This window comes from Cyprinus carpio, unplaced genomic scaffold (assembly GCF_018340385.1).
Source record: "Cyprinus carpio isolate SPL01 unplaced genomic scaffold, ASM1834038v1 S000006811, whole genome shotgun sequence".
NCBI classification, from domain to species: Eukaryota; Metazoa; Chordata; class Actinopteri; order Cypriniformes; family Cyprinidae; genus Cyprinus; species Cyprinus carpio.
Window position 1 is genome coordinate 67862 of NW_024879397.1, and position 7185 is coordinate 75046.

Consider the following 7185-nt stretch of genomic DNA (forward strand, 5'->3'; position numbering starts at 1 on the left):
ATATATATTTACTTAAACTCTGTTCATATATATTTACTTAAACTCTGTTCATATAAATTTACTTAAACTCTGTTCGTATATATTTACTTAAACTCTGTTCAAATATATTTACTTAAACTCTGTCCATATATATTTACTTAAACTCTATTCATATATATTTACATAAACTCTATTCATATATATTTACTTAAACTCTGTTCATATATATTTACTTAAACTCTGTTCATATATATTTACTTAAACTCTGTTCATATATATTTACTTAAACTCTGTTCTGTCAAAAGATTCAAGGACACAGCATCTGTTAAATATAACAGTATACAAAATAAAATACATAAATAAAAAATAGTCATGAATGTGTCATTTTATCTCTGACTGACAGAAAGTATAAGTTTTTTTCATGTCTGATAATTTTCCTTCTACTTTCCATTTACAAAAAAAAAAAAAAAAAAGAAAGAAAAAAAAGCCACGACTTTAAAATGTGCCCATATAGAAACTGTCTTTACATTACAGGTACAGTTTGTTTGGTTCTTATGGTTGATATATAACTTTTGTCTGTAGATCAGCATTATGAATGTGTTTTTCCAACCCTTCTGTTTTACCAGCAGCACCAACTAAGAAAGACACAGAGAACTTAGATTTCGATATTTACTAACAGGTATATTATTATTCTTAAATGGTAAAAAAAAAAAAAAAAAAATATAGTTGAGGTCAAAAGTTTACCTCCCCCTTTCAGAATCTGCAAACTGTTAATATATATGCTTAAACTACAAGATATATGATATTTAGGCAAAATAAGAGAAATGTACACATCTCCATTCTGTTAAAAAGTTTTCACCCCCGGCTCTTAATGCATGTCTTTTTTTTTTCTTCTGGAGAATCAGTGACTGTTTGAACCTTCTGTAATAGCTGCATATGAGTCCCTCAGTTGTCCTCAGTGTGAAAAGATTGATCTAAAATAATTCAGCCATTGTTGGAAAAGGTTCAAATACACAAAAATGCTGGAAAACCAAATAATTTGTGGTACCTGAAAGATTTTTCTGAAGAACAGCATGCAGTTTAACTGTAACTGTTTAACTGATAAACAAGAAACTCATGAACAATTATAAAAAAAAAAAAAAAAAAAAAAACCTGCTCAGCTAACAAGACAGTTTTAAGAATCAAGCGTATGTAAACTTCTGAATGGTGTCATTTTTATAAAACAACTATTTAACTATTATTTTCTCTCGTGTGGACTTTATGTAAACATCTTTTATGTGAAATATTTTATTCAGGTCGGTACGAAATAAACAATAACATGAATTTTGTATTATCCCTCTTATTTTGGTAAAATATTTAACATTTTGCAGATTCTGAAAGGGGGATGTAAACTTTTGACCTCAACTGTATAAAGTATGGAGACAAAATAAATAAATGATTAAATAAATAAACAACCAAATAAAAGCTTCACCTACAGAGAACAGCATTCTATTAATATTTTTTTTACCTTAATGTGTATTTAATTTGATAATTTTTAGAACAATAAGAATAATAACTCACCGATCAGCAGAATGAGCAGAAGTCCGTTCATCAGAGCAGATATGATGATGATAATCTGATATTGTGTTTGATTCTGATCAATAAACTCATAAACTGTATGATTGTGACACTCAGTTAGTTGAGCTGATTCTGTAAAGAAAGTGTTCACGGTCTGTCAGTCTTTTACTGGAGCACATTCATCTCTGGAACGAGGGAGAACTATGATGACGTGTATAAAAAAGTGATAAATAACAAATAATGAAAAGTAAATAATCACAATTATTAAGGAGTAAATGAACTCACCGTTGAAGTATATTCTGGTGCTGTTGCTGAGTTTTGGAGGTGTACGTGTGTTCATACAGTAATAAACTCCTAATTCATCAGCAGTCACATTATTAATAACCAGACGATGTTTAAACTGCACTGAATATTTCTTTCTGAATGATTTATTAGGGTAAAAAGGTGGTGTTTGTGTTGAGAATGACTGTAGAATGACTGTTGGAGGATCTGCTGTTTTCAGTAAAATCCAATAAACATCATTTTCATCAAGATCACAGTTTATGCTCACATTTGATCCCAAATCAGTTAATAGATCTGATACTGCATACTGACAACAGATTAATACATCTATAAAAAAACAAAACAAAACATAAACATCATGATTAAGACTACCTGCTTTAAAACACTGTGAATCTATAAAACAAAACAAAGCACATAACATGTAAAAACACAGATCATAAACTCACAGAGCTGAAGCTGAAGGATCTTCATGTTGTTGCAGTGAATAAAGCTAAAAATAATAAAGCCTTTTGTCCCTCCACACAACACTGAAAATGAAGTATGCTGCAGCTCTGAAGCAAAGACAAGAAGAAAAAACTTATCCCACATCAATCAGAGGAAGTCAAGTTTGCTCTGACCACACTGTACACACTTTTCTTCAACATCTAATGGCTACCAACCACTTGGTTAATTAGTCAAATTTATTTTTTTAAAATAAACTCAATAACCAAAACTAGCTGCTAGCCATTTTATCCCCCACCCTCATCCACAAAATAAACAGCTCCACGACGAATGTCTGATTCAAGAGAAAATTACTCAAAAATCAATAATTTTTTTGTCTATCTGAACATGTAGAATTCAGAAAGCCTTTAGCGAAACCGTTGGCCTTTAAGTGAACTGCAGCTTTTGTTCACACTGGTACACATGTAAATAATGAAACACCTTGCTATGATCTTGTCCTGATGTTGCCTCAGGCTGGCATTGATGGCCAAAAGCTGGGTCATGTGTAGCAATGAAAGCACAGCTGGCAGAAAGCATGAGGACTGATTGTTGAGAAGTGTGTGGCTCAGATCAGTCCTGTGATCATGTGACCCACATCAGGCTTGTGACCCTGCATTTAAAAACCGAGCAGGAAAGGAGTCCTAATGTCTTGTTAAAAAGATATATTTTATCAAATGTACTGGGGATAATTGAGAATTGAGTCTGAGGCATTTCTAAATTGTTATTATTAAGTCTTTTCCTAAAGAACATTTTAAAAAGTATAACACATGTATTAAGTAATGTATTTTCACATCATCATCCATTCATTTTTGAATGGTAAATACTGTTTTAGATTTTGTATTTTAAAAGATTAAAATATTGCATAAAACACCACACATTTGAAGTTTAATCCAAAATATTAAAGTATAACTAAAAATATGTCATTTGAGAGAGTAGAGAGACTTGTATTTCTGCAACGTTTAGAATAAAAACCCTCAAACATAATATTTTTTTTTCTTTGTCTTGTGGAGTTTATGACTCAGATTAGGAGTGTTGTAGTGCATGAGTGGGTAGCTCTGTTAGACAGTCCCTGGTTCGACTCCCGGGCCAGGCCAGATTTCTTCCACGGTCTGCTGAACTGAAGACACTAAATGTACTGACACTTTGGACAGGATTTGGGCCAGAAAAATATGTGAGTTACTGGTTTGAATCAGATGAATCCTTCACATAAACTCAGATCTGTAATGACAGCTCTCGGAGAGTTTAGTATGGTAATGTACATGACAATCTTAATGTGTTTGGCGAAATAGTTCTGCTATGCTGCTGCTGAGGCAGAGCAAGTACAGAGACTAGCCATTGTCAATACATCACAACATGATGCTGTGAGCATGTAAGAAATACTGCTGCTGCAAATATAACATATATGAATAACTCCCATAGCATACATTTATCACCCCATAGCAGATCTATACAGGTGGAGCTGGGGGAGGTGGAGGGTGACACAACTGCTACAGCAAGCACTAGCCAAGAATTTGAATGTTGAGCAGCAACCTCATTGGCTACTGATGTGAAAAGAAACCAATCAGTTGTGTAATGTGAATAATCATGAAATTATATCAGACTGAGTTAGAACCTATCAGTCTGCACCATAATACTAAATCAAACTGAACAGTGATGATGGAAGCAGTTAATTTGTGAGACATGATACTTGACTAGTCTATAGATGTTAATGATTCAGTGCTTTCTTTCTCATATAGCACATTACATTTATTCTCAGTGTTTAGGCAATAGTAATTATTGTTATAGATTACAGATAGACCTTTAACCTTTACAGTCTCTTGCAGAGACATTTTGGTTTGGGTTCATCATGAAAACGTGACATGTTGGACATGTGCTTGTTGTCAGCATTCATAATAATAATAATCATAATAATAATAATAATAAATACAATATTTTTATTATACCAATATGCCTATAAACAAATATGAAATGAATTTGGATGGCGAATTCATGAAAAGGCTGTATTTTTGAACCTTTTGTTTCTCTCTTTCAATATATTTTCAAGTCAGAATGACGATCTGCATGTCACTTCAGTTTGGTGATTATTCTAGCCTGTTTAGAGTAAGGAGGCCTTGTGGGTCTAGAGAGCCTCCAGTGGCTGACACAAGGAGGGCAGGTTGTTTTTTCTCTCTAAACAAATGAACCCGTCTTCCATTTAATTAAAGCTGTTAATCTCTGTAACATCTGTTGTAGACCTCAGTTACACTATGTAAGCCTATATGCGACAATAAATCAACTGAAGAGCAAATTGTCTTAAAATGATTTCCCGAAGTTGTAAAAAGAGTAGCTACAAAGCACATGAAATAAATTATATCTAATAATCTCACACAGAACTGAAGTTGTGTTTCAGTATCATGTGCTTCCTCCATGCAAAGCCTTTCCAATATTAAAACAAGCACAAACATTCACTTAAAAATGTTGAAAATTTGATTATATTATTGTTGTTGTTGTGTTTTTTTCACTTGCCAAGAAGTTCAGAAAAGTCAAGACAGACTGAGAAACAGAAAATACAGAGATCAGATGTGAATACTTAACAATAGTTTTGACAGTTGCAGTTTATTAACTATTGGATATTCAAAGCAATACAAACTTCAGTTCGTGTGAAGGGGCTTTACTATTTAAACACTCGTAAAGCTCCTTGACACTAAATGTGTAGATATACGCTACAAAACAGACGGTCTGTAATGCTGCTGTTTCTATCTGAGTTTCAGACAGCTGTGAGAACTGAGATACACACATACATAAAGATACTGACACTTGGTTCAAGCTTTAACCTCAATCTAGACAAATGTGAAGTGATTGGCTGTCAGATGACCAACCAATGGAACAAATGTTTGGTTTTGGTTAAGCACTTCAGTTGAGTTTAACACCACTGTGTCGCCTGTAACAACACCAAAAAGATTTTTAAAAAATTATAACTCTGTGATGAAACCCCTTACCAAAAAGTAGTATACTTCAAGTTTATTTTATTAAGTATACTTAAGTAAAGTTCAAGTATATTTAGACTTTTTGTAAGTATTAAGTCAAGTATACTTAAATGTCATTTTAAGTATTTTTCTGAGAAGTACATAAAGCCCATTTCTGAGAAGTACATAAAAAGTAAACTAAAAGCATACTTTCCTATTTTTACTTAAAAATAACTATACAAAAAACAAAATCAAAAATTCCAGCATGAAACATCAGTCAGAACATTCGAGCAACGACCCATTTGAAGCTTTATTTAAACAGACAGCGAGCAATCATAAAACAGGGAAAAAAACATTTCAAGATCAATCAAACCAGAAATAAAAACAGAAACCAATCAGCACTGCCACCAGACAAGAACAAAACTAGACTCCAGATGCTGTGTAATCAGGCAAAGGATTGTGGGAGATATTTTTTACAGACTTCACTGCAGTAAGAAGTGTAACAAGTGTCCCAAATACTCAGATATTACTCTGTAAAAGAATATAGCACAGGATAAGCACATGTTATAGACTCATAAATGTGCTGTTTACTTGCTAAATATTTTGCACCTCAGTGAACTGAAAGAGTAAGAAGAAAACAATATTATCATCCAGCTGCAGTTGAGTTAAATTAATTTAAACAAAAAGTGACTTTATTATGTTGTGATAACATCAGAATCCTTAATAATTAAAACTTACAGTAATGACATTTAGCAATAAATAAATATAGATAGTCATTCACTTACTTTACAATTGAAGAAATTGGTTTGGTTCTTATGGTTGATATATATAACTCGTGTTTGCAGATCAGTATTATGAATATGTTTTACCAACTGTTGTGCTTTTCCAGCTGAAAGAAACTATGAATGAAACAGAGAATCCAGATTTAATATTTACTAACAATTATATTAGTTTTTCTTAAATGGTAACAAATATACCAAGTTATTACAAAATTTCACCTATGGAGGAGAGCATTATGATATTTATTACACTATTATGTTTTAATATGTGATAATTTTATTGAGAACAATAAGAAAATTAAATCACCGATCAGCAGAATGAACAGAAGTCCGTTCGTCAGAGCAACTATGATAATAATTATCATCTGCCATTGTGTTTGATTCTGATCAGTAAACTCCAGCACTGTCTGATTGTGACACTCAGTTAGTTGAACTGACTCTGTAAAGAAAATATCCACAGTTACAGTAACAACTGTTAGTCTTTACTGGAGTACAGTGACTGCAGTTTAATATCTACAACACAGACCTGTTCCTCTCCGTCTGGAACAACCACAAATAATTATAACAAATAATAAAAAGGTAAATAAACACATTGATCATAAATGTCTTAATCACTACAGGAGCAAATTAACTCACCGTTTATTCTGGTGCTGTTGCTGAGTTTTGGAGGTGTAGGTTTGCGTGTGTTCATACAGTAATAAACTCCTAATTCATCAGCAGGTCACATTATTAATAACCAGACGATGTTTAATCTGCACTGAATATTTCTTACTTAATAACTTACAATAATAAAAAAATGGTGTTTGTGTTGAGAAAGATCGTAGAATGACTGTTGGAGGATCTGCTGTTTTCAGTAAAATCCAATAAACATCATTTTCATCAAGATCACAGTTTATGCTCACATTTGATCCCAAATCAGTTAATAGATCTGATACTGCATACTGACAACAGATTAATAAAAAAATAAAATTAAAAAAAAAAAAAAAAGATAAACATTATAGATAAAGATTAACCATTACAGCATTAAACATTATAGCTGTGAAACATAATTACTGTTCCAAGTTTATAAAGCATGTCAGTATACTGATATCATGTAATAAACTCACAGAACTGAAGCTGAATGATCCTCATGTTGTTGCTGTGATTAAAACACACTTTCCTGT

General features: G+C 32.3%; 1 long non-coding RNA gene across 1 annotated transcript; it reads right to left on the reverse strand.

The window, feature by feature from the left end:
• Positions 1 to 1538: 1538 nt before the first annotated feature.
• LOC122144980 lies at positions 1539 to 2301 on the reverse strand. The gene is made up of 3 exons (XR_006160011.1): positions 2265 to 2301; positions 1822 to 2145; positions 1539 to 1668 (listed from the first exon to the last, which is right to left on the reverse strand). It is a non-coding gene; the product is annotated as an uncharacterized LOC122144980 (long non-coding RNA).
• Between the last annotated feature and the right edge of the window lie 4884 nt (positions 2302 to 7185).